The sequence below is a fragment of the Hyaena hyaena genome, unplaced genomic scaffold (genome assembly GCF_003009895.1).
Source record: "Hyaena hyaena isolate Hyena2069 unplaced genomic scaffold, ASM300989v1 scaffold_17, whole genome shotgun sequence".
NCBI lineage: Eukaryota > Metazoa > Chordata > Mammalia > Carnivora > Hyaenidae > Hyaena > Hyaena hyaena.
In genome coordinates, this window is record NW_024080648.1 from 4232374 (window position 1) to 4258518 (window position 26145).

Genomic DNA, 26145 nt, shown 5'->3' on the forward strand with positions numbered 1-26145 from the left:
GATAGAATACTTTTAGAGAAGAATTTGCTATGAATAAAAAATATTCTAAACATTTGATAAATTATGACAGAAATTTATCCTATAGGAAAAATTCAAAAATAAAGAAAATAAGCAGAAATCTTTTATTACTTTTAAGAGCAAAAAAATGTGGAATAAAACAAAATATAAAATACCAAATTGGCCCATTGTGATATGTAATTTCATAGACTATTAAGTAGCCATTGAAATAATATGAAAATTATTTATCATAACAACAAATTGGAAAAACAAAAGGAAAATATACATATGAGGTGATTATAATATATGCAAATATGCATACTTGTGGCTAAAATTACAAGGGAACGTAAAGAAATTAAAATAATGTTGTCTGAATCATGATTATGGATAAAATTTTCCAAAAGACTTTAACATTTTATTTCATGAAGGAAATTTCTTTTAATAAAGTGCTCTAACATACAGTGTTCTCTTCAGCAATGTGAAGTTATTCAAAACATAGCAAATGATGTGGGAAAGGCACAGGGCAATCACCTCTTTCTTTGCATCCCAGAGCAGCTCGGTTAGCTTCTTATAACCTGTTAGCATCTGTATTCTGAGGAAGACGTAGGAGTAAATGTTCATGATTGAAATTAGACAGTGGTTTGTTAGATATGGCACCGAGAGCACAAATGGCAAAAGAAACGATAGATAAACTGAGATTCATCAAAATTAAAAACTGTTGTGCTACAAATGATATCAAGAATGTGAAGAGACAGTCTATACAAAGGGAAAACATATTTGCAAGCTATCTGGCTGACAAGGACAATTATTCTTACATATAAGAATATGTAAAGAATTACTGCCACTCGACAAACAAAAAGGCAACGGAATTAAAAAATGGGCAAAGGACTTGAATGACCAGTTCTCCAAAGAAGATACACAAATAGCCAATTAGCATATGAAAAGATGCTCAACATCATTAGTCATGAGAGAAATGTGAATCAATGCCACAAAGAGCTATCACTTTATACCCACCTAGAATGGCTATAATCAAACTACGGACAGCAGCAGGTATCAGTAAAGATGTAGGGAAATCAGAAACCGCATACATCGTTGGCAGAAATGTAAAATGGTGCAGCTCTGAGGATGAGTTCGGCAGCTCCTCAAAAAGTTAAACGTGAAGTGACCATGAAACCCAAGAGATTCCACTCCTACGTATATACTCAAGAGAACTGAAAACATATACATATTCACATAAAGACATGTACAGAAATAGTCATAGCCACATTATGTATAACAGCCAAAATGTGGAAACAACCCAAATGCCCATCAACTGATGAATGGACAAAGTGTGGCTTATTCATGCAATGGAATATTATTCGGCCATGAAAAACAATGGAGTGCTGATGCACACACCCCATGAATGAACAGTGGAAAATACTGTGCTAAGTGAAAGAAGCCAGACACAAAAAAAACACATACTGTGTGAATCCCATTTATAGGAAGTCTCCAGAATAGGCAAACCCACAAAAAGAAAGCAGATTAGTGGTTCCCGGAGGATGGGGGTAGGGGGGAATGGGGAGTGACTACTTCTTGAGTTAAAGATCTCTTTTTGAAGTGATAAAAACTGCGACGAGATAGTGGCGATGGTTGCACAACATTGTGAATGTACTAAAGAAACACTGAATCGCGTGCTTTAAAATAGTTAAAATGGTGAATTTTATGTTATGTCAATTTTACCTCAAAATTTTGTTACTTTTTTGCTGAACACTGCAAGTTTTTAAAATTTACTTATAAAGAATTGTTCAGTCTCAAAACCAGAGAATTTTAATCTTTGAGTTTTGAATTGGGAAATTACTGCGTTTCTTCTCACCATGTCCCCTCTAGCAGCTTTAAATCTGTTTGCTCACAGTTAGGAAAGCAAAGACTTCCTCCTGCTGCTGGCGGCCACGGCTCAGACAGTAGGATTCTTTCACCCAGAATTTTGAAACTAAGGGGCATGACACAAAGATTCTGGGGAGTTTGGGCACTTGAGTGGCTCAGTTGGCTGAGCATGTGACTTCGGCTTAGGTCGTGATCTTGCGGTTTGTGAGTTCGAGCCCCACATCCAGCTCGCTGCTGTCAGCTCAGAGCCCACTTTGGATCCTGTGTCCTACTCTCTCTACCCCTCCTCCCCTGCACGCACTCTCTCTCAAAAATAAACATTTAAAAACAACCACAACAAAGATTCAGGGTCGGTTTGTAAATTATTACCCAAAGCTGTGGCAGCATTGCAAGTTCGCAGGGGCAGCCAGCCGTGCTGACAGGGAGTCCTGTGCCCTAACCTGGATTTAGGCCCAGCTGTCCAGTTTCAAGCATTCTATCCAGAGGTGAGCACAATCACCCACCCAGGGATTTCTTTGTATGTCAAGAGAGATGACACGACACACTGACCGGTGAGTATAAACAAAATTACATAGTATTCACAGCAAGCTGGTATTCCCAGGAAGGGAAAGCTGGGGGCAGGGATGCAGCCTGGGGCTTTGATGGTGGGAAGGGGGTGCAGCTGGGGTGGGGCTATGCCCTGGGCCATAGGTTGAGGCTGTACTAACTGAGATTCCCAGCTACCAGCAGAAACACGGAACATCCACACGTCTTCTTAACGTGGTTGCCCACATGTAGGGAAGAAGGGTGGGGATCTAAAAGCTGGTAGTGGTCAAACCTCAAAAATGGAGTCATCTCCATTACATGCCCCTTTGTCATCCTGGTTCTCAGTTCATAGAGCTGAATCTGTAAGATCTTGGAGAATCTTCCAATGGATTTCTTTTCCTATGAAGGCTCAACTGAACTTGATTTCTGTTGCTTACAGTCAAAGATCTTGACTGATACCAGTAGAGTCAGCAATTTTGAAAAACTATCACATGCCGCTTCAGATTAAACAGTCCAACAAACATAAAACTTTAAGTGCAGAAAAACTGCGGAAAAAAATGATTTCCACAAATGCATGTGCTTTCTGCAACAGCAACTGTAGCCAGGTCTCATGGGTCCCCATGTTGGAAGCTATCTTAAGAGGTCATTTAGTTCAGCCTTGGGCACAAAGTTCATTCAGATGCATAGAATTCTAGAGCTTAAGGAGACCCAAGAGACAGACTATTAAAACAACACAAGGAAACCTTTCATTTAATGATGAGGAAACCGTCACCAAGAACGAAGCGTTTTCCCAGTCGTACCAAGAGTTAATGAAGCATCAGACAGCAGGCATTCAAACTAAAGTCGAGGGACCCTTTTAACATAGCTGGCAGCTTTTAGGAACTCAATTCAAGAGGCTTTCTCATGCCGTGATGCTGGGCAAAACAGTCTTCCTTCACAACCTACATGGGCCTTTGTGGGGCCCCTTTATGTAGGCTGATGTACTGATGAAGTCAAGGTCGTAGGCTGGAGTCAGGTGTGAGCAGCCAGTATGGCTCACATTCCACGGCACGGTGTCCAGCTGTTGGCTGGGCATGCTGTGAAAATGAGACATTGTTGGGGACACCTGGGTAGCGTGTGTGAATGACTCAGTGAGGTTCATGACAAGAGCATAGGGCAGAAGCATATTCCCAGGAGGCCCGAGATGAAGACATGGGATCAGCTTTACAGATAAAGGATAGAATATTAAACAGTGAAAAATTCCATTGCTAAATATAACAGCCTTGCCCGTTTAGGAAACCTTCACTGTCTCTGGGTAAATGCTAGGGATTCTTTTCCTTGAGGAATAGAAATATTCTATTCCTCCTCTGCTTCCCACTCCAGGCCATGCCTGCCCTTTAAAAGGGATAAGTTTGGAAAGAACCATATGAATGCATATCACTGACTAGGTAAGTTCAGAACAATGAAAGATGTCACTCTGGGCTGAACTAATTAAGGATTACGTGGAGAAAGAACAGGTTCTTGACGAAGGAGGAGGATTTTTGTGGAGTGGAGTGTGGGAGGCATCCCAGTATTAGAGGAGCCATTTATAAGCCAAGGCACGGGGCAAAGGGTGTGTGAGGCACCCTACAGAGAACCTACTGAAGAGGAAGGCGCATTGAGGAGAGAAGGAGGAGAGGGATTTGGAAGAAAAACAAAAGCAGGCTAAGGCCATACTGTAGGGAACTGTGGTGACAGATAAGCAGCGTGGTCTTCACTCTGTAGGCAATGGGAACTATCTGCAGACTTTTGAGCAGGGGAGGAGTGACGAGCACAGCCATATTTAAGGAAGAGGAATCTGATGGTGTGCTGGCCGCACTGGAAATGGGCAGCAGGGAGGCTAGAAATTGCATTCGTTCAAGCAAAAGTGATGAAAAGTGGCCTAATGTCAAAGGGAGGTCTGCATCCTTGACAGGCATGGACAGAGAAGGAGCGGAAGCGACTTTTTTTTTCCTGTCAAAAAGCAGCTCTGGTGTCCCGACCAAATCCCAGAAGACATGACTTTGCCTCAGACCCAGACACCAAAGGCCACTGCTGTGTTCAGTGAACCCGGCCCTGTACACACAGGTGGCTAAGCAAGCCTGACCCAGGAGCAAACAGGCGACTGTGGACCGCACAGTGCTCTGCAGTGGTGTGGGCTTAGTGAGTCTCTGTGAGGTGGCAGGTTCTGATTAAAAACTAAGTGTGTTCGACAGAAAACTGTGAAGAATCCCACGGGTGCCTTCGTCTACCTTGTCCACTTCGTACTCAACCTGACAGGATCTGACATCCATGAGAACTGAGTCTTCTTTGTAGCAAGAGGATGGGATGGGAGTCTGTGCCCCGAGCCCCACAAATCCTGGCCTTCCAACCCACCAGCTCCCTCCAGATGAGAGGCTGATTGCATCCACTACGGGGCCACCAGGGCTGCGGGACATGTCCTAAAGCCCGGCTTCCCCACCCCACTTCCACCCCACATACACACATCATTGGATGGGGCTGGGATGGAAAGGAGACGATGAAAGAGAGATTCCCATTGTGTTGTAAAATCTGGGTGCCTGGGTGGCTCAGTCAGTTAAGTGTCTGACTTCGGCTCAGGTCATGATCTCATGGATCGTGAGTTGGAGCCCCACATCAGGCTCTGTGCTGACAGCTCAGAGCCTCGAGCCTGCTTTGGGTTTTGTGCGTGTCTCTCTCTGCCCCTCTCCCCTTGTCTCAGTAATAAACATTAAAAAAATTATCATAAAATCTTTTAACTAGACTACATATTGATCTTAAGAATCTGGGTCACCTCCAGTCGACGTTTATTCAGGTCTACTGGTCAGACGATTTTGCCTGAATTGAACAGTCTTCTGAGTCAAACAAGTGGTCTGATGGCCATTTTACAGAACCGACCTAATCATTGGCTTTACTGTCTATGTAGTTCATATTATCAAAATACATAGATACTTTCCCTTCCTAAAAATCTGTAGGAAGACTTTCTCACAGACCCTGGCATCTTTCCACCACATTTTGAATGATAATCTTTTTTTCTTTTCTTTTACTGCCTCCATCCAACACATTTAGGTGTAGCTAGTTTCCCTTGTCGTAGTGCTTTATAATCCCTGATTTGTTTATCCCATAAGCCCAAAAAGGGAAAATAGATATTAGCCTTGACAAAATCGGTAAGGGAAAAAACGTGAGTTAAGGGGATTGCAAAGACACTTTTGATGCAGGCATACATGGCCAGCGTATGCCCCAGGCTAAGAAAACGGAACGAGGAGGTCCTAGGTCATTGGATCCCAGACCCCAGAGTAGAAGCAAAGAAACCAGTTGAGCCAGGAGGAAAGACTAAAGTCTGCTCAGCAAATCCTTGGCACTTGGACAAGTCAGTTCCCTGTTTCTCTCCCCGCTTCCTGGCTGTGGAGGGTCCAGAGGAATCCTGTATCTATTGGGGCAAGTTCTCTTCATCAGTGCTCCCTCCCCTCAGCCCACCGCTGAGAGATTCAAGGGTTTAGGTGGCAAGATCAGTTCTGGCACGTGCGTGGGGCCCGGGGAAATCACTGCCTGCTCAAGTTTGCTGGAATGTTCAAGAGGCTGGTTTCATTTGATTAAAGCTTTATCCTCCAGGAAAGAAGCCATGTCAGCAGGGAGCCTGATTACTAACAGAATTCCAGTGGGATGCACAAGACAAGTGAAGAGTTTGGGCTCTAGAGCTATCAGCACAGCTGCATTTATCCTACAGAGGGAGCTCAGAACCTCTCCAGCCCCAGGCCGCGATCTGGGCACAGTCCTGTGATCCTGGTAAAAAACCAAGTAAGAGCAGACGGTTGAGCTAAATCCTCAGCAATCTTTCCTAGGAGCATGGTCAGGAGACGTACCAGGCACATGTCCGAGAAAGAATTGTTTGATATCAGGTCCAGCCTGTGCATCCTCTGTTCTGCAGGGTCAAGCTGGGTGCCAGGGGGACAGTGCATTTGGACAAGGCTCGCGTGCTGTTCTGCCCCCAACACTGCAGCTCCCGGGGTGTTCCAGGTGTCCTTGAAACCCTCCCAGCCCTTTGCAAGTCAGCTAAGCTTACCCCTAACCAGAAGTTTTCAATTCCAGAGGCTTCATCTCGGCAACGTCCTCCCCAAGATGCCTTTAGACCCCTGGAGGGCTTACAGTCACGGTCTCTGTTGAGTGACATCCTGCCTCTTTACAAGGTTTTGCATCACTTTGTTGAAGACAGGAGACTACTTGTTTTCTTTGGGGGAAAAGAATAAACAAAATTAAAAATTTTCAGCCATGAGAAGCACATGTGAGCAGGTAGGCTTCAAGAAAGAGCGGGGGCTTAGCCAGTTGAGCATCCGACTTCAGCTCAGGTCATGATCTCATGATTTGTGAGTTTGAGCCCTGCATCAGGCTCTCTGCTATCAGCATGGAGCCTGTTTTGGGTCCTCTGTCCCCCCTCCCCCATTCTCTGTCTCTCTCTTAAAAATGCATAAACATTTATTAAGAAAGAAAGAGAGGGAAGGAAGGGAGGGAGGGAGGGAGGAAGGAAAAGAAAGAAAGCTGGATTCACAAGAAGAAAGTCACAGTGCACCCAACATGGCAAGACATATGAAAAATCTATAGTCGGTGCACCTATTCTCTAACCTCATCTCAGGCTCTCTATTGCTGTGCTATGCTCTCTTGGCTCTTTACTGAAACAGAGCTGGAAAATGTCACTTCCTACTGACCGCCCCTCTCCCTTCCTCTCTTCTTTCCTTTGTGTATTCAGTCCTGGTGAGAAGGAGCACATCTCTGCCTAGGCTCTTGGAGCGTCACCGCCTAACTGAGGTCGTGGTCCAGATATTTTTCCAAAGACACAGTTAATTCCTGCTCTCCACAGTGCTTAGTTATGTTCTCTAGAATCACTGTACCCTCTGCATTAGGACATGCTGAGCCACCCCTCCCACAGGAAATGCAGGGTTAAGTTCCTACAAGGTCACATTTTCAACCAGTCAGTACAGAACTTTGTTTTCTGTGTCGTTCTCTTTAAAGGCAACTATTTAAGAAATTTCGTTGACTCATTAATGATTCATGAACTAATGAACCCATGGCCAACAGCACCGTGAGGCGGGCCAACATGAAACATATATAACTTGTTTTCTCCGTGAAGAAGAGCCCAGGTTTCTTGGGCTAGTACAGTACACAAGCGCTATGCTTGGGGGTATTGTAAAGCAAAATCAGCAACAAAAGAAATGAACAAAAAGAATGTGGCACCAAATAGATCTCTAAGAGGACAACTTGGACGGTTTCAGAGCCAAAAGAAAAAGAGAGTCACATTGTTGAGACTCAGCTGGGAACAAGTAATGTCCAGTGACTTCATTTTTTTCACTGCTCTGCAGATGTCTGTGAATGACGGCAAAGGCACCACAAGCATTGATTTTGTAGTTACAAACAAATTTTAGCAAGTAGATGAACGGAAGAACATGGAATGGGCAGATAATTAGGACCAACTGTATGTCCTTTCTAAGAAGCTCAGTGGGGCCAACTGGTAACGTAACAGTTTTTTCATTTTGTCACATGGCATATGACTTCATGTGAAAAATTGGTTCTGCTGTCTGAAGGAGATCTAAACACCAGTGAGTGCCTTAGGAAACCTGATCTGTGGACTCTTTCAAGTGATGATTATTGGTCTGCTCCAGTGACAGGGAACTGGTGAAGCTTTCCAGCCAGGTGGAGTCTTATCGAAAGAGAGCAAGGTGTGCCCACTGTGAACAGAACAGAGGAGAGTCCCAAAGTGCGAATGTCCCTGAGAATGTTACAATAGGTGGGGATGTTCCATGGTATTCTATGGATTTCTATTTGTTGGATAAGATGACCTCAAGGTCATGAGTTCGTTGTCTGAAGGACATTAACCAGTGTTGTATCGAATCTAGGAATTTTATTTTGGAATTCCTTCACGGTGGACCCAAAGAGTCTTACCTTCCCCTTCAGGCAGCCCAGAAAGCATTCTTCGGCCCTTTTAGGGTCTCAGGAATGCCCTTTTGCTTCAATTAAAAGACAAGAACTCCTATAATGAACTTAGCTGTTTGGTTGACAGTGAGCACCAGTTTCTTCTTCTTGTGAAAAGTTTCCCCCCAGGCTCTGGAATCAGCACTGGGCAAAACGCAGTAAACTCACACTGATGATAGGTTTACTGCAAGACATTTGATGTATTTGGAGCTCCACCAAGGTTCCCAGGTATGCGGCCACTAACTGCTTCCACAGCCCCCTCTGTTTGCTTTCAGCCATTAGACATAATTGAAGGACAGAAGGTGGGTGTGGGAGCATGGGTATTATTTTCATCTTAGTTATTTGAACAGCGTTTACAAGCCTCAGTCTTTTGTGATCTGCAGAGCACGATTCTTGGCTGTGGAAATGTGACACCAGGTCATCGTCCATCAGCCGACCACGGGCATGTGCTGCAGTCGTATTTACAGAGGGTGCTTTAGTCACTGAGCTTACACCTTCCTCCACTGTCACCACCATCCTGACAGAAATGAGTTATAGTCGCGTCATTTTGCAGAAGGTAGAGAGGCAACTGCACCTTGCCAAGTTGACAATCAGTGAGAGCAGCGTCCAGTCCAAGGTCAGACACTACGGAGCACTGATTGCAGATGTTAATCAAAGTAGAGCTTTTTTATCTATTTATTTTTTATTTTTTTGAGAAAGAGTGCACAAGTGGGGGAGAAATAGAAAAAGAGGGGTACAGAGGATCTAAAGCAGGTTCTGTGCTGACCGCAGACAGCCCCATGTGGGGCTCAAACTCACCAACAACGAGATCATGACCTGAGCTGAAGTCAGATGCTTACCCAACTGAGCCACCCAGGCGCCCCTCTAAAGTAGAGCTTTTTAATTTAAGAATTATTTGATATGTTTGTTCGTTTGCTAAGAAAAGTTACTGCAAGCTTAGAAATAGAGCAACATTGAGACCGTGTCCTCCCAATGTCAGATTGAAGCATTTCTTAACAGTCACCTAATGATGTAGGGCGAGCACTTTTAAAACTTGGCTTGACACTAGAAATACCTGTGAATCTTCAAAACTACCCTGGCTCCTACTCGCAGGCTTTCTGATTTAATGATACGGGGTGAGGTGGCAAGCCGAATAATGCCCCCCACCCAAAGATGTCCACAACGCAGTCCTCAGAACGTGTGAATAGATTGCCTTACATGGTCTAAGAGATTTTGCAGGTGTGATTAAGTTAAAGCTCTTGAGATGGAGAGAGCAGCAATGATTATCCAGATGGGCTCATTGTAATCACAGTGCCCTTACAAAAGGGAAGCAGGATGATCAGATTGGAGAAGATGCAAGCAGAGGTGAGAGAAGAAGATACTGTTCTTCTTCAGTAGAAGAAGCTGCTGGCTTTGAAGATGGACGAAGAAGCCACAAGTCAAGCAATACAAGCAGCCTCTAGAAGCTGGAACAGGCAAATGGTGGATTCTCCCTAGAGCCTCCAGAAGGACCAGAGCCCTGTAAACCTATTGGAGACTTCCGACCTCCAGAATTATAAAACAATAAAGTTGTGTTGCTTTAAGCCACTGTGTTTGTGGTAATTTTGTACATCAAGAAACTGATGCAGGGCCAACCCTGAGCATCAAGGTTTATGGAATCTCCCCAAGTGATTCTAATGGGCAGAAAAGTTTGGGCACCCACTGACTAATGAAATGTGTCTGTGTTTGGTTTTGCCATTAACTATTTGATTGGAATCAGCCACTACTGCGAGGTTCCATGAGACATAGAAAAGTAGATCCTGGTAGATCTCCTTCACAGACAGTGGAGAAGATGACCTCGGGGTCATGAGTTTATGGTCCCATAGGGCACGAACCAGTTTTATATCTAATCTAGGAATCTTAATTCCTTTTTTCCCCTCAAATGGCTATAAATATCTAGTTCCTCAAAATGCTTTTGGAACCAACTTTACTTTCATGTTTGCTCTCTCAGCTGTTGAATACATTTTTGACACGCTCATTCTATATTTCTATGCGTGTCATGCTTTTAACTCTTTGAAAATATACTTTCACATATTCAATAATAAGTACCTGTGATGAAAAAAAAAAAAAAAAGGACATGAGGATACCAATTTCCCCTCTGGGAAGAGCCTTCAAAGGAAGGTTGAAGAGTCAGCTCACATAAAGCCACTTGTCCCTGAGGCTATGGAGGTTGGAGCTGTGGTGAACCATCTCCTGCAGCCATCTTCTCGGTTCTCAGGAGTGCCACCAGGCTGACCTCCCATCTCCGCTCTGCTGCTTAGGAGTTGTATGATCTTTGAAGAGCTTCTTAAAGTCTCAGTGTCTTCATCAGAAAAATTCTAATTGCATCATAGCTTCATTGAAGCTGCTGAGAGATGGCACACGAAGCAAGTATGCCTGGGGAAGACTCATCCTAAACTTGACCCAGACAGCTGAGCACCGGTGGCTGTAGCACCTCCTTTCCTTACCTCTAGCGGTGCCAGTGACTGTAGAGATGCCACTGACCCTTGGGGGCAGTGTATAGGTAACATTTAATGTCCAAAAGTACAAATGTGCTTCCCAGAGGGTCTAATTTTGGCCACGTAGAAACTTCACTGGCGGAAGAAACTGACCCCATTTGCCCATGTGCTCAGGTTGCGCGCACGGCTTTTTAAACCGATGGCCTACATTTCATACTCAGGAGATGATGCCATTGTTGGCCTGCCTTTCCTTTGACATTTCTGCCATTCAGGTATTTCCCTCTCATTGATAGGCTGGGCCTGGCTTCAAATTACATGCTGACAGTTAAATGGAAATTAATGGCCATTGCATTTCCTCCCATATTTATTTCTCAACATGGCTCCCAGAGTGGGCCCTGGGTACAAATGAAAAGCCTCTGCGACCATAGATAGAGTGAGGAGCAGCAGAGGCTCTGTTAGCTCACAGCTCTCCTTTGCTGGGCTCCAAGTAACAGACAGCACATCCATAATATATACATAGGTTCTCGTCAGCACTGAAGACTCCTGTACCTCACCGTGGAGTCTGTGACACTCCCCTCTGGGCTGCCGAGGTCAAGGTACAGTCACAAAGCCCTGTACCTGGAACTAGAAGGAAGTCAGACCCAGCAGAGTCAGATGATGAAGAATCTGGAGAGATCGATTTCAGGGATTAAATACCTACTCTGTCATTTGACCCAAGGGTGAGTCAAGAGAGAGAGGAATGGTAACCATGCAAGGAATTTTGACCAGATAAAGTACCAGATAGGTAAGGTCTCATTTAGGGTCGCCCAGGGGTTATGTAGAAAGTAAGTGAAGCGAGACTACATCCATCACTAGATGGGAGAATACAAAAACGAACCTGACATTACTGAATGTAAATGAGAACAGAAGTCCCTCGTTTGGGTACATTATGTGGATGATCAGATAGTTTCATTTATAGGTATGAAAAACTCACTAATTAATTCAGTTGGTCAGTTATTCAACAAACATCTGCTGACAGTCTGCAAATACCAGGCAATGTGCCAAGTGAAGAGAGGCAAACAGTACCCCCAACCCCAAGGGGTATGTCGTCTGTGCACTTAACATAATAGACGCCACTCTGGAGGTGTACGCCCAGTGTGGCTGGCTCATAGGAAGGAGTGATAGATATCCTGTGAGAAGCCTCTAAAAATTATGATTATCTTATGTAATTTCTCATCTACTTCTCTCTATATAGTTAAATAGCCCTATTTTCAGACATCCAGAAATAAGCTTTTTTCCTATTCTAACCGGAGTGGGCGCTGACAAATGTTGGGCAGTATTCATTTTCCGCAGGCAGAATACCACACTGAGAGAATTTTCCCTGCCTCCCATGAGAGGTCTGAAGCCCCTGCTCAGGTCTTAACCAGGAGCAACTCAGGCCCCGGAGTACCCGGCCTGTACCCGAGATGCCATGAGCTCTGGAAAGCTGAGATGCACCGATCCCTCCCTGCCCTCGCCCCCATGCAGCAGGCCGGTGCCCCTCACTGCAGTTGAGGCCCGCAGGCACAGACACAGCCAAGGAAGGCTCCCAGGGACAGAGCAGCCTTGTGGAAGTGAGCCCTGCGCCTCACACCGGCACTGTGCACTGAGAGCTGGCTCTCAGAGGAAACAGAAGGCCCTGAGCTTATGCCTTGGCTGTCAGGAATCAGCAGGAGATGCCTTCTGGGAAGCAGAAGCACCATGTACAATAGATTTGTTTTGTTTCCAGGTAGAGGGTGTGTTTGTTTATTATTAGAGGACATTCAGCTCTCCTGTGAAAGGTAAGCAGATACCTAGGACGGATGAGACCCGTAAGGTCTGTTAGGTATTCGACTGGGTTGAATAGTGCCCACCCCCAAAATGCCTGTACACCCAGTCCTTGTAAATGTGACCTTTTTTGAAAACAGGGTATTTGCAGATACAGTGAGTCAAGATAAGATCCTGCTAGATTAGGGTGGCTCTAACTCCAGTGGCTGCTATTCTAATGAGAAAGCCACATGAAATATGTGAAATATGGGAGACAGAATAAAAGGCCACGTGAAGACAGAGACAGGGATTAATGTGCCTACAAGCCAAGGAACAGCCGGGATTGCCAGCAACCCCCAGAAGCTAGGAGAAAATTCTCCTAGTGTGGACCAAATTCTCCCTCAGAGCCCACAGAAGGAACCATCCATGCTGAGATCTTGACCTCAGACTTCAGAAACGTGAGAGAATAGATTTCTGTGAGACAGGTCAGACACGTAGAGTTGAGCATGTGCGTATGATGCACGTAGATGATAAGGGGTGGAAGGCCCAAGAGGCACCAGTATTCGAGAGCTTCTAAACATACATGAGGCACAGTAGGCAATCAGTGCTCATGAAGTTTTGATGCATGCAGTCATTGGTGACACCCATTCTGCTTCCATCTACCTATCTGCCGCCCGGCATATGCAGGCCAAAGCCACGGCTGCTCAGCAGATCACGGTGGCCTGGGGTAATTGTCCTGCAACTGTCTGATATAACAAGTGTGGGTGGACCCCACGGGCCTTCTACCTATGGGTCCCTTTAGCTCCAACCTCACCTCTGGTCAGCAGGGAGTGCTCCTATGGCAGAATGGAGAGGGGAATGGAGAGGGGAAGAGGAATGGAAGACAGAGGTAGGGGGGAGAGAGAGAGGTCTTCAAATATTTTGGGACCCAGGGTTCAGGTCATGTGGTCCAGGCTTGTGCTTCATCCTAAGTCTGTTAACCAACTCTTCTGTTTCCCCTGCTTCTCACTGTGCATTTTAAATTGATTCCATAAACCATGTATTTAGTATTGTAATTTGGTCTTGAGCCTTTCAGTTCCATGAATTCTGGAATGGATTTCCTGATAGTATATATAGAGGCAACAAGATAATTACCCATACCATTTCAGGGGGATCATTTCCCTGATGGTATTTACTGGAAACTAGTTACTTTTGAGCAGATATTTATTAAAGACCTACTATGTACCAGGCACCAGCTTAGGCCCCTGCTATGCAGTAATGAGCAATGGCAGACATGGCCCCTGACCTAGTAATTAGAGTTTGGCCTAATTTAGTGTGGTAATTTCCCTGACCATGGAAGTGTCCAGCACAACCAAGCACATGGGAGAAGCATGTAATCCAGTCTAGAGCAGTGGGGGAACATCTCCTGGAGGAAGGGTGTTCTTCCTGAGACCTGAAGAGCAGATAAGCAACAGGGATATGGACAAGTGTTCTAGGCAGAAGGAACAGAATGAGCAAAGAATAGGTAGCAAGTGGAAGGGGAACTCTTGTGCATTCCTTCTGTCTACTCCAAGAATTGCTTCTAGAACATATTTTTGGTTTAATGAGCCCTGTTAGATTCCTACATAGCACCTAGTATCTGTCTCTTTGCTACTGATGAAGTAGTATATTCTAAAGTCAGCCCCCGTCCCCTCACACATTTTTTTTTAATTCTTAGAAGTATGTATGTATTTGTGAGAGAGAGAGAACACGTGCAGAAGCGGGGGAGGGACAGAGAGAGAGAGAGAGAGACAGAATCTGAAGCAGGCTCCAGGCTCTGAGCTGTCAGCACAGAGCCTGATGTGGGACTTGGACCCACAGAACATGAGATTATGACCTGAGCCATAGTCAGACCCTTAACCAACTGAGCCACCCAAGTGCCCCCCACACATACGTTTTTTAGGACTGATATTTCCAGCAGCTAAATTTAGTATTGATAAAATATGAAACTTGTTTACAACTATGGAGAGTCAAATACATTATCCAGGTCTCAGGCCCCTGTGCTCAGAACAAAATCAAGCCGTAGTCCTTTGGGTGAGGCTGAGGTCAGCCATCTTTCTCCCTTTCCGTATTAGTTACACCATCTCTTGAAAGCCTCTTCTCTGGTCCCTGCTTCAGTTCTCCCAATGTGAAATGCCGTTCATTTCACTTTTCGCAGGAGACCATAATGAAAATAGGAAGCGCAAAGAGCACTTTGAACATGAAACAATTTAGTTACTCATGAAGGACTTTACTACTGCAAAGACAACAGAGTGTTGCTTCTTTTCCTCATAGCTCCTCACTCTGTCCCCATTTCCTTTTCTAGAGATTGTGAAACAATAAAGAGATGGGATGTGTGTGGGACTATTGGGCGTAGAGCTCTCCAGAACAATGATAATCCAGACAACATTTCAGAGTCCTGTCTGAATCCCTCAGCTCTGATTTTACAGATGGATCTTTTTTATACAATGCAAATACTTCTGAAAACTTGGAAATTGAACTTTATAGATTAAATATTTTAGTTATACCTAATTAGCTTGCTTGTTTAAAAAAAAAAAACTCTGAAGTAAATATTTTGACAAAATGAAGAATCCTCTAATTTGTGTTTTATTTTTATGATTGACTTAGACTATAAAGAGAAATCTAGTTATGTTGGTAAATAGTCTGTGTGAAAATATTTTGCAAATGTAAAAAACTGTTAGTCCAACTATCCCTAAAACTTAGCAGCTTAATAGCTCAGGAAGGATGAAAGGAGAAGTTATTAAAAAAAAAACAAAAAAACCCACGAGTGTAAAAACAGCAAGTGTAAAAACAGCAAACCTTGTCACTCATAGTTTCTGAGGGACAAGATTCTTAGCTAGACAGTGCTGGTTGAGATCTCTTATTAAGTTTCCCTCAAGCTATATGCTAGGGCTGCAGTCTTCGGAGGCCTCACAGGGGCTGGAAGATCCACTTCCAAGTTCAATCCCACAGCTGTTGGTTGGTAAGAGGCTTCCGTTCCCTTCTAATGCAGGACCCTATGAGACGACTCACAACATGGCATCTGTCAGAGGGAATATCTACATGAGGAAGAAAACCAGAAAGACAGAAGCCAAAGTATTTTATAACCTAACCTCAGATATAACATTCCATCTCTTCTCCCTATTCAACCAACTCTGACACAGCACGGATAGGGTGACAACCCAGAAAATGTGACACCAGGAAGCAGGGATCCCTCGGGGCCATTTTGGAGGCTGGCTACCACACAAAGCACAGTACCCAGACGATTGTTTCCCAGTTCTTGCCCTGTGACTTTTTATATGTTCATATTAAGATTAATAAATCAATTTTCCCAGTCTCCAGTTAGCCATAGAATCAGAGCCATCGATTTGAGACAAAAAACTACATTGGACCAACTAATAACTAATATAGAAATAAGTTAAACTGAAATATTTAAGCAAGGCCCTAAGGAAAGTATCCAATACCAAAATTAGTTGTGAGACACAGAAGCATCTGTTTCTTAAAGGAAGTATCTGGAAACTGATTATACAAGTCTTGAGCTTCTCACCCAAGGGCAATTCCCTCCAATCAGGGTACAAAAAGGTCAAGAGGGACATCAGAAAGAACATGTAAGGTTGTGGGGGGGGGGAGTGTTGGAGAGAGTAATTCATTGCTCTGAGTCCTATCTAAAGGAGATGAGTGACGGTCGCTTCGATAGGGCTGTTTTGAGTGTGAAATATGTTCCCCCTGGCTAGAAGGCAAAATGGCTCATGAGAGACTCAGTTTCAAATATCTGTAAGTGCAGAGAGGGTGAGCCCTCGAAGATCAGTATCAATTGAGCAAGAACCTTCCAGTATGCCTTGCCCTCTCCCTGCCTGGACCGTGGTTGGCAGGCTGGGGCATGGGGCCACGGGAGAGCCCATCCCCAGGAGGAACACAAGAGGAGGCCTCTTCATGCCATGCTCCAGCACCCAGCCAGCTCATAGTAGCAGGGCAGGCAAGGTGTAATGTTAATTCAAATATGGCATTTATTACCCGGAGCTAGACACATTAAATTCTTGTCACGCTACGTGTCATCCAGTGTCTTCCTCTGACAGAACAAGTCAGAGGGGGAGTCAAGTTTTTGTTCCAGATGCAGGGTCATCATGGGACAATAGGAGTCTACATAAAGTTATTTATGTAATTATATCCCACGATGTTTTCTTTGTTCAATTTACGAGTCTCACCAGCAATTGCCTCTGTGTTTGAAATTAGGATCATTTTAAGTGTGAGTCTTCTGACTTCTCTCTAGGTGAGTTGCAGCTGGCACAGAGTGTATTGTCATAGGTGACAGCCTGACAGATAGAAAAGTGAACTAGATAATAAATAGAGCCCAGTGTTCACTTGTCACATGCCTGTGAGATGGAGGCCATGATGTCTGTGTTTTCTCAAGGCCTGGCAGTGGGTCCTTACCTGCTTCGAGGCTCATTCATTAGTTTATTCAATCATTTATTCATTCAGTTACCTTTCTTAGAGCTCCTCCCTCATGCTAGAATCCTCCCTTCCTCTTCTCAGGAGCACGGGCTTTCCATCTTCTGCATCCAGTTCGTATATCTATCTCTAAGACTTCTCCATAGTCCACCAGCTGCTCTGAGCCTCCTAAGAAACATTTGGATAGAGTTTTGAGAAAGTGAGTGTTATTTGTAAATGTGATATGGCACAGGGGTCTTAGAGGTCTCTGACACTTTTCTGCCATATATATAATGTTATATGTATGTATTATTTAATATATGTATATATATGCAGGTCATATCTTTATATTTACATATATGTGTAGACATTCTTAGTAGCACATTTAGAAACAGACTTGCAACCTGAAAAGTTTATATAGAAATAATACTTTGTAGGGGCCCCTGGGTGGCTCATTTGGTTAAGCGTCCATCCGACACTTGAATTCGGCTCCGGTCATGATCTTATGGGTTGGTAGGTTGAGCCCTGCGTTGGGCTCCTCACTGATGGTGTGGCACCTGCTTGCAATTCTCTCTCCCTCTCTCTCTGCTCCTCCCACTCATCCTCTCTCATGTGCTCAAAATAAACTTCGTAAAAAAGCAGTAAAAACAATAATAATACTTTGTATATCTATACTACTTTGCAGAATGCTTCCTACTTTTATCTCCTAAGAAAATTATCCTGACTTTTTACAGCCCAGCCTTGTCACAGTCCCCAGGCCCCATTATCCACCTTGGGGAGTACCAGGGAGGCTGGATCACTGAACGACTAGGTAAACTAACGCCTTCTTCTGTATAGAACATTTTAAATAACATGCTGGGCTGAAGATTTCCCCTTAATTAAAAACTCTTTTTTCATATGCATATAATATTTATGTAACATAATACTTATATTTATACAATATAATATCTTGGTATTTAATATATCTGAAATTAGTTTGGATATGGGGCGCCTGGGTGGCTTAGTCGGATAAACGTCCAACTTTCGCTTAGGCCATGATCTCGCGGTTTGTGGGTTCGAGCCCCACATCAGGCTCTGTGCTGACTGCCAGCTCAGAGCCTGGAGCCTATTTCAGAGTCTGTGTCTCCCTCTCTCTCTGACGCTACCCTGCTTACGCTGTCTCTCTCTCTCCTAGAAATAAATAAAAATATTTAAAAAAAAAAAAAAAGAAAGAAAGGTAGAAATGCATCGAATCATTTCAGACAAATGGATAGCCCCGTTTTCTAATACCACATGTTGAAAAGTCCATACCTGCCCCACTTATTTGAAAAGAGATCTTTAGGGGTGCCTGGGTGGCTCAGTTGGCTGAGCATCCGACTTCGGCTCAGGTCATGATCACACGGTTCATGGGTTCGAGCCCCACGTCAGGCTCTGTGCTGACAACTCAGAGCCTGGAGCCTGTTTCGGATTCTGTGTCTCCCTCTCTCTCTGCTCCTCCCCCACTCATGCTGTGTTTCTCTCTGTCTCAATAATAATAAACATTAAAAAAAACTTTAAAAAACAAAAAAAAAGAAAGGAGATCTTCAACAAGTACTTAATTTCCATGGCTCTGTTTCTCAGGTCTGTTTGGCTCTATTTGTGCTGGTATAAATCTGTTGAATTGCTATAGCCTCAAAGTCCATTTTGCTATCAGGTAGCTAGCTACTCACTCAGCGTTCCCTGAACCGCCATATTACCCGGTCCCCTCCCTTCATCAGAATCACCCATCCTTGGCAACCAGTTCAACAGGGGACACCTGGCCTAGTTTGGGTGGGAGAGACAAACACCTGGCAAGTTTGGGTGGAAAAGACAAAAGAGTTTTTTGGTCGATCCCACGTTTGCTACCTTCTTACAACGCAGTGTGGCAGCTGAGACCTGGGGCAACACTGGGCTGTATGAATAGCAAATCAAGTTCAGGGAATGATCGCGTAAGGTCACAGGATCTTTGGCTGGAATACACCTGGAGTGCTGGGTGGAGGACTGGGCACCGCCTCGGGCGGGAACATTCCCTGACCAGGATGCGGCCAGGGACTGTGCGAGAAGAGGGAAGGATGGTTGTCTGCAGAGGAGAGGATCGCAGGGCTGCCGGTGGCTGTCTTCAAGTTTGAAGAGGAACTGGACAAAACTTTCTTCTGTCTGGAAAGGAAGGAAGTTAAAGAAAGCCAGATCTCAACTCTCTGTTGAGAAAAATAAATAAAATACAAGAGGTCAATGTGTGAGGTAATGGATACTTGTTATGGAAAATATCTGGAAAGCAGTTGTATGCTGTGGAAAGGATTTCTGTTTGGGAAGGAAGATAACCTTGATGCTTCTGTTGGAATTTTCCATCTCCCTAAATTTCCTTTCCCTTTGTTGAAAGGTCCCTGCTCACAGCGCCTGAACCCTCTTCTCAGCAGATAAGAAACTTCTAGCTATACCATCTGTGTTGCAGCATTCCCTGAGCCGATTTCTCCTTTCCGTTTTGATTTAAATTTGCCGTCTTTTTTGACTGCAGGGAGTCTTTTTTTCCCCTCTTTCACAGCACCTAGCTCAGCCCTTTGTATTTAAATGTATCTCCATACATGTTTACTTATCATTCAACAGTGTTCTTTTTTAAATTTTTTTATGTTTATTTATTTTGGAGAGAGACAGAGTGGGTGCAGGAGAAGGACAGAGAGAGAGGGGACACAGAGTCTGAAGCAGGCTCCAGGCTCTGAGCCATCAGCATAAACCTGGAGATCGTGACCTGAGCTGAAGTCACAAACTGAGCCACCTGGCCGCCCTCAACAGTGTTCTGAGTAGGGTGCTTACGGTCCCGACTCCAGTCACCAAGAACTCGATAGCGTGTATGGTGGGGTTCTGTTTCAGAAATGCTCACCTTTTTATGTCCCTCCATCTGAAGCTTCCAGTCTTTATTCATTCCCCCTCTCCATTTCCCTTCCCATTTTTTTTTCCTTTGGAAGGAAAGAATAATCTTCTGCCGAAATTAAACTCTTTTTCTGCGTGTGTGGTCAGAATTACAGACAGGAGGGGAGCAGATGGCTGAGTTTTGAGGGGACAATTGCAGGCCGCTGAGGCTTAACAAAGCTAATAAAAGGTAATTTACCGAAGACTTAGAGAGTCACGGGAGATACTCTCGTGAGAATCTTGAGATTCTTGAAAGCCCCAAGCCCACCGCGCCTGCCAACCCCACCGCGCCTGCCAACCCCTCCCCTCACTTCCCCCCCGCCGGACCCCCACCCATCCATCCCTCCGATGAACGTGAGGTTGCCAAGCTGCCACTGATGGAGCCGCTCGGAAGCCCAGCGCTCCCAGGCACATTTGCCGGGCTGTCTGGGTAACAGGCGAGGCACCATTGTCTCCCGGCACATGGGCTTGGCACCGTCCAGCTGCCCGGGCCGTGGCCCCGTGTGCCTGGCTGGGGTCCCGGAGCCCCCATGCTGAGAGTTGCACAGACAGCGTAGTACGGCGTGGGCGTCTTTATTCCACTGTGGGGGGGGAATGCCTTGTTGGGGTTCTTGTTCCGTTTTTCCCCGTCCCGAAAGGCCCAGCTTGAAGCTTCCTACAGCTGCTCTGTTCTGCTTAGCATTTGTGTCCCGAACCTCTTTTTATTCTGTTCCCGATCTTCTTTGAATCGAAAGCTTGCAAAATGGCCCCGTCTGCCTCGCCAAGGCTTTGTCCACAGAGGCTACCTGGGCCTCTGTCAGCTGTGATGAGGTGTCCCTTTGCTGCCCGCCCTGGGCTGGGGCTGTCCCCGCCATACCCAGCACAGGGCGGCCTCCAGTACTGCCGAGAGGAAATTGCCCTTTGTGGTCTTGTTTTCTTATGTTCAGGAGAAGATACTGTAAAATGTTATGTGACTCACTGCAGAATGTCCGGGGCCCTGGCGGGACACCTTGGAGCCCGTTGGCTAAAGTGACGAGAGACCCTGAACTGAGGCAGAGAGCCATGAGCTGGGTGATACTCACTCCATCTGACCTCTTGGTTTCCAGTGGAGACCGAGGGACGGGGAAGAAATTTGACTCTAGTTAGATTTATGCAGACCTAGTCTCTGAGCTTTGCAGTCAGAGCAGCAAACACTCCCTGGACCGGTTTTACTTTATGTGCCTGGTAACGTGCTAAGTGTTTGTGGAGGGGAGGGAGGAGCCTATGTTCAGGTACGAGAGACAGTTCAGCCTGACCTGACGATCGTCATGGGGCGGCGTGCACAGGAAACCATGGGTATACTCACCCCACCTTCTAGAAGAGATGATGTCTGAGGTATGACTGGAAATAGAGTTCCCATCGATCAGGCAAATAGCGGAGAAGGGGGTTTTGGGAGCAAAGTAAGAAAACATGAAACGCCTGATCGAAGACCCAGCGCCACGATCTAGCGTGGTGCGGGCAGGCTCCTGCCGGCGGTTTGCAACTGTTATAAGCTAGGGCCGCAGGAAATGAAGTTGGAGGATAAAGACGGCCATATCACAAAAGACCTCCTGTAGTAAATGAAGGGGGCTGTAGATAAAGAGAGCTGCCAGAGATTTGAAGGGAGGAGGGACAGGATCAGGTTTGCAGCCTGGAAAGCTTTGCTCTGGGCCAGAGGATGGACTTTGAGGAGGGGGTGCTGGGCAGGGAGATGCAGGGGTGGGTCTGCCACCCAGGTCGCCTATCTCCCTCTCCCTGACCCCGCTACTTCCTTCACGACCAAGCCGTCCTTGCTGCCCTTCCAGAAATTCTTCTGGGTTTATTTCAAAGTATTTCCAGAATCTGCCTTTTCTTACCACCTCCGCTGCTCCCGCCTGTCCCACCACCAGCATCTCCCAACTGGTTTCTGTTTCCTCTCCTGGTTGCCCTAAGTCTGTTCCCAGTGTGGCAGCCGAAATGATCCTCTTAACACATAACATCCGATCCCACCGTTCCTCTGCTCAGATCCTAGCAAGCACTCCTGAGCCCACTGTGAACCACCTGAAGTGGGGGTAACAGACTCTGACCTGATTTCTTTTTTTTTTTTAATATTTTTATTTATTTCTAGGAGAGAGAGAGAGAGAGCGTGAGCAGGGGAGGGTCAGAGAGAGAGGGAGACACAGACTCTGAAACAGGCTCCAGGCTCTGAGCTGGCTGTCAGCACAGAGCCCGACACGGGGCTTGAACCCACGAACCGCGAGATCGTGACCTAAGCAAAAGTCGGACGTTTAACCGACTGAGCCACCCAGGCGCCCCGACTCTGACCTGATTTCTGACCACATCCCCTGTCTTCCTCAGCTCCAGCTGTGCTGACCCCCTGGCTGCCTCCTGAACATGCCAGCCCCTCTCCAGGTTAGGCTCCCTCCCCTTGTCCTGCAATGCTCCCCACCCCCACCAGGTCATCACGTGGCTTGCCTCCTTCATGTCTCTGCTCAAGTGTTATCTTCTCAAAGAGGCTTGCTCCACTCACCCTGCTTAAAATGGCCAACTGCAGCCTCTCCGCTCCCTCCTTTCCAACACTCCGTCTCTACTTTTTTCCATTGGAATTATCGTTTTCTTAATTTCCTATATAATTTACCCATCGTGCTCTTATTATCTGCCTTTTCCCTACCCCCACTAATGTATAAACTCTTCAGGGCCAGGGGTCTTTATATATTTTGTTTGCCAATTGTATCCCCACTTCCTAGAATAATGCCTGGCCTCCAGAATGTCCTTACCAAATATTTGTTGGACCAGTTATTAGCAGTAGTTCAAATATGAGACGATTAGGGATGGAGCAAGGATGGTGATGTGGGAAGAAGAAGGGAGAGACTTCAGATATATTGATCAGACTTGTCGACTGATTGGAAATGCCAAGTGAGAGAAAAGGAATGGTCTAGAATGAGTGTCAAGCTTGGGTGAACACCTGGGGCAGAGGGCCACTTGGTATGGGGAAAGGGAGGGAAATACCGAGTCCTGCTCAGGACATTTTGAGATGCCGTCGGCTGACGAATACTCAAGTGGAGACCCAGCAGGTAGTTAAAATCCAAGCAAAACGCTCATTGGTGAGACCAGAACTGAGGTGGAGAATCTACAGGCATCAGCACTGGCATGTTGACTTGTATATATGCTAACATCGTCCTAACTCACTCGAGGGACTACACGGCAGGGGCCAGGAAGATACGTTGTACCTTCCATCATATGCACACAGAGGAGAGAGACGTGCCAGGTACATATCAAAACCATGTGCCGAGGAGATGTCTATAATTTCAAATCTCCTTCTCCAAGGGCAGTTTTTCCTGTGAGACATGATCTATAATGTCCTAAGATAAAACAGTTAAAGGTGAAACATTCTTGGGGTAATAACATTTTGTTCAGCTGAAAAGTACTGAACACACATAAAAATAAACTTAATTATGTGGTTGATCTCAGATAATCATCTAGATGTTGCTGAGGGGGCAAACTATCATTTTTCCCTCTAGACAAAAACACACAGCTCCCACCTGGGAATCTCATAGACTTTTTAAAAAGGTATTGTTCTAAGGCAAGTAGTATTACCTGCCTTCATAGAGGGGATCAGGTCACAAGAAGGTTAAGGGAATTCCCAAAGACTGAACAAAGTCAGAGGGCAACTCTGGGAATAATTCTTCAAAATCTTGGATCCCAGGCCGGGGTCCCCCAAACTGAGGTCATCCTTTTGGTCACAAAGACTCCGGCAGAGTTATGAGACAATCAGGAGAAAAGACACAGCAAGGATGTTAGACCTCTTGGTTTAAAACACCAAGAGTTCCCTCTTTTCTCTGGTATTTAAAAACGCATCTCCTTTCATCTCTGGCATTAAAAAAAGCCTGAAGTCTCTCTTTCACCTGCATCTTCTGGTCCTGGATTCTTCTGACCCAGACAGACTGGGGCAGTGGATGGAGGGGTCTTCCTGCTCTCTCTCTAATGGTAAAGGGGCTCCTGGATTTTTTTTTCCTAGCAGTGTGAAGCAGTGAAATCAGAAGCCAAAAACCTGGAATTCTGGGCAAGGTTCTGGTCCTAAGGAGCTGAATGTAGCTGGAACTCTTTGCCGTTTAAACCCGTTTCTCACACTCAAAATGAGGAAGCTGACCACCTTTGCAGCTGTGTCTTGCTCTAAAAGTCTGTAATTCTGTGTTGGATGAGTAAGTCTATTTGAATGGTATGTCAAAATGTAGCCAACTCCATTCACATCATCCAAAATGAGTGTGTGTGTGTGTGTGTGTGTGTGTATGTGTGTATTGTTTTTAGGTTTTTTGCAGTTTATTTATTTTTGAGAGAGAGACAGCGTGAGCGGGGGAGGGACAGAGAGAGATGAAGACAAAATCTGAGCAGGCTCCAGGCTCTGAGCCATCAGCACAGAGCCCGATGTAGGGCTCAAACTCCCGAACCGTGAGATCATGACCTGAACAGGAGTCAAGACACTTAACTGACTGAGCCACCCAGGCGCCCCAGTATATATATTTCCATGCCTGTGGTAATTTTGTCCACCATAATTCTGGGACTCCCTGGGCCAGACTGACCCCAGGAGCTGCTCCCCAGCTAGAAGAAGTGTGAGAGTGGGAGGTAGAGTGTCTGCAGCCATGGCAGGTCCGCATACCGTGGGGGAGGTCGTTCATCTGGCAGATGGACCTTGGGAAGGGTTGGCAGCGGGCTTGTGGGAAGTCTCTGTGGTGCACGACGGGGATCCTTCTCTGGAACACCTCACATTTCCACTTCAACAGCACCAAACGCAGAGAGGGAATATAATGCTTGTGGAATCTAAAGAAAGGGCAAGCCATGTTCAGCTTTATGTCCTTATTTGTGTCAAGGTGACATACCGAATATTCCATGGGCTCAGACATAGAAACAGGAAAGTAAGAGCAAGATGTAGAAGTTGTGCAGAAGTCTTTGAATTGCTCCAACCCTAAAGTAAGAGTGTCCAACTTTACCTAAATTTACCAACTTTACCTAAATTCATGTGTGGCAAGGTGGCCTCTAGGGATGTGTCATGAAGAAATACTTGAGGCCAAAGCCAGAACTCTTTGACCCAAATATTTAATATTAATAATATTTAAGATGCTCATATTATATATCATTCTTTTACATTTATATTTATTTAATAATTTAAAATTAACAATAATTAATAATAAATAATAAATATCGCACCCAAGGAAATGTGGGTTCTAACTGAAACATAAAATTAGACGAAATCTTTATTATTAATGACTGTAACTTTGTTCAAATCCAGTACTGAAACAATGGCACATATGCAGCATAAAACACCCCTACGGGTGCCCTGGGTGGCTCAGTCGACTGGGTGTCGGACTTCAGCTCAGATCATGATCTCATTGTTCATGGGTTCAAGCCCCATGTCAGGCTCTGTGCTGACAGTTCAGAGCCTGGGGCCTGCTTCAGATCCTGTGTTTCTCTGTCTCTGTCCCTCTTACACTCACGGTCTCTGTTTCTCTCTCAAAATGAATGAATTTTAGAAACCATTTTTAAAAATACCTAAAATCAAATACATGAAGTCATTGCAGACGTTTGTGTGTATCTATATTTATTGACAGAGAAGAACGACACAAGATAATGTTGAAAAACGAAAAACAAAACAAAACAAAACCCAAATGGCAGAGCAATTCATGTAAATATATTTTTCAAACACGTGTGTGTATATATTTGCTTGGGGGAAATAGCGAGACAGAGTTACATGATATGCATATAGTAGCATCTATCTCTGCATGACAGGATTTCAAGTTTTATTTTTTAAAGGTTTATCAGTATATTCTGGCCTTTTCTTTTTTTTTAATAGTTTATTGTCAACTTGGTTTCCATTTAACACCCAGTGCTCATCCCCACAAGTGCCCTCCTCCATGCCCATCACCCCCCTTCCCCTCCCCCCCATACCCATTAGTCCTCAGTTTGTTCTCAGCATTCAAGAGTCTGTCATGGTTTGCCTCCCTCCCTCTCCTCCCCTCTTTCCCCCCTTCTTCTCCCCCACGGTCCTTCGTTAAGTTCCTCCTAATCCTCCTATATGTGCAAACATTTGGTAGCCATCCTTCTCTGCCTGACTTATTTCACTCAGTGTAACACCCTCAAGGTCCATCCATGTTACTACACATGGCCAGATTTCATTGTTTCTCATTGCCATGTAGTATTCCATGGTATAGATAAACCACATCTTCTTGATCCATTCGTCTGTTGATGGACACTTAGGCTCTTTCCATGTTTTAGCTATTGT

The 26145-nt window shown here is 45.2% G+C and overlaps 1 long non-coding RNA gene across 1 annotated transcript in view; it reads right to left on the reverse strand.

The window, feature by feature from the left end:
• Positions 1-452: 452 nt before the first annotated feature.
• Positions 453-26145, reverse strand: part of LOC120222928 — a 29562-nt gene continuing 3869 nt past the window's right edge. Inside the window, exons 2-5 of the long non-coding RNA XR_005526145.1 lie at positions 18852-19142; positions 17044-17177; positions 6443-6607; positions 453-589 (exon numbers count right to left, since the gene is read on the reverse strand). This is a non-coding gene — a long non-coding RNA (uncharacterized LOC120222928). The remainder of the gene's footprint in view (positions 590-6442; positions 6608-17043; positions 17178-18851; positions 19143-26145) is intronic.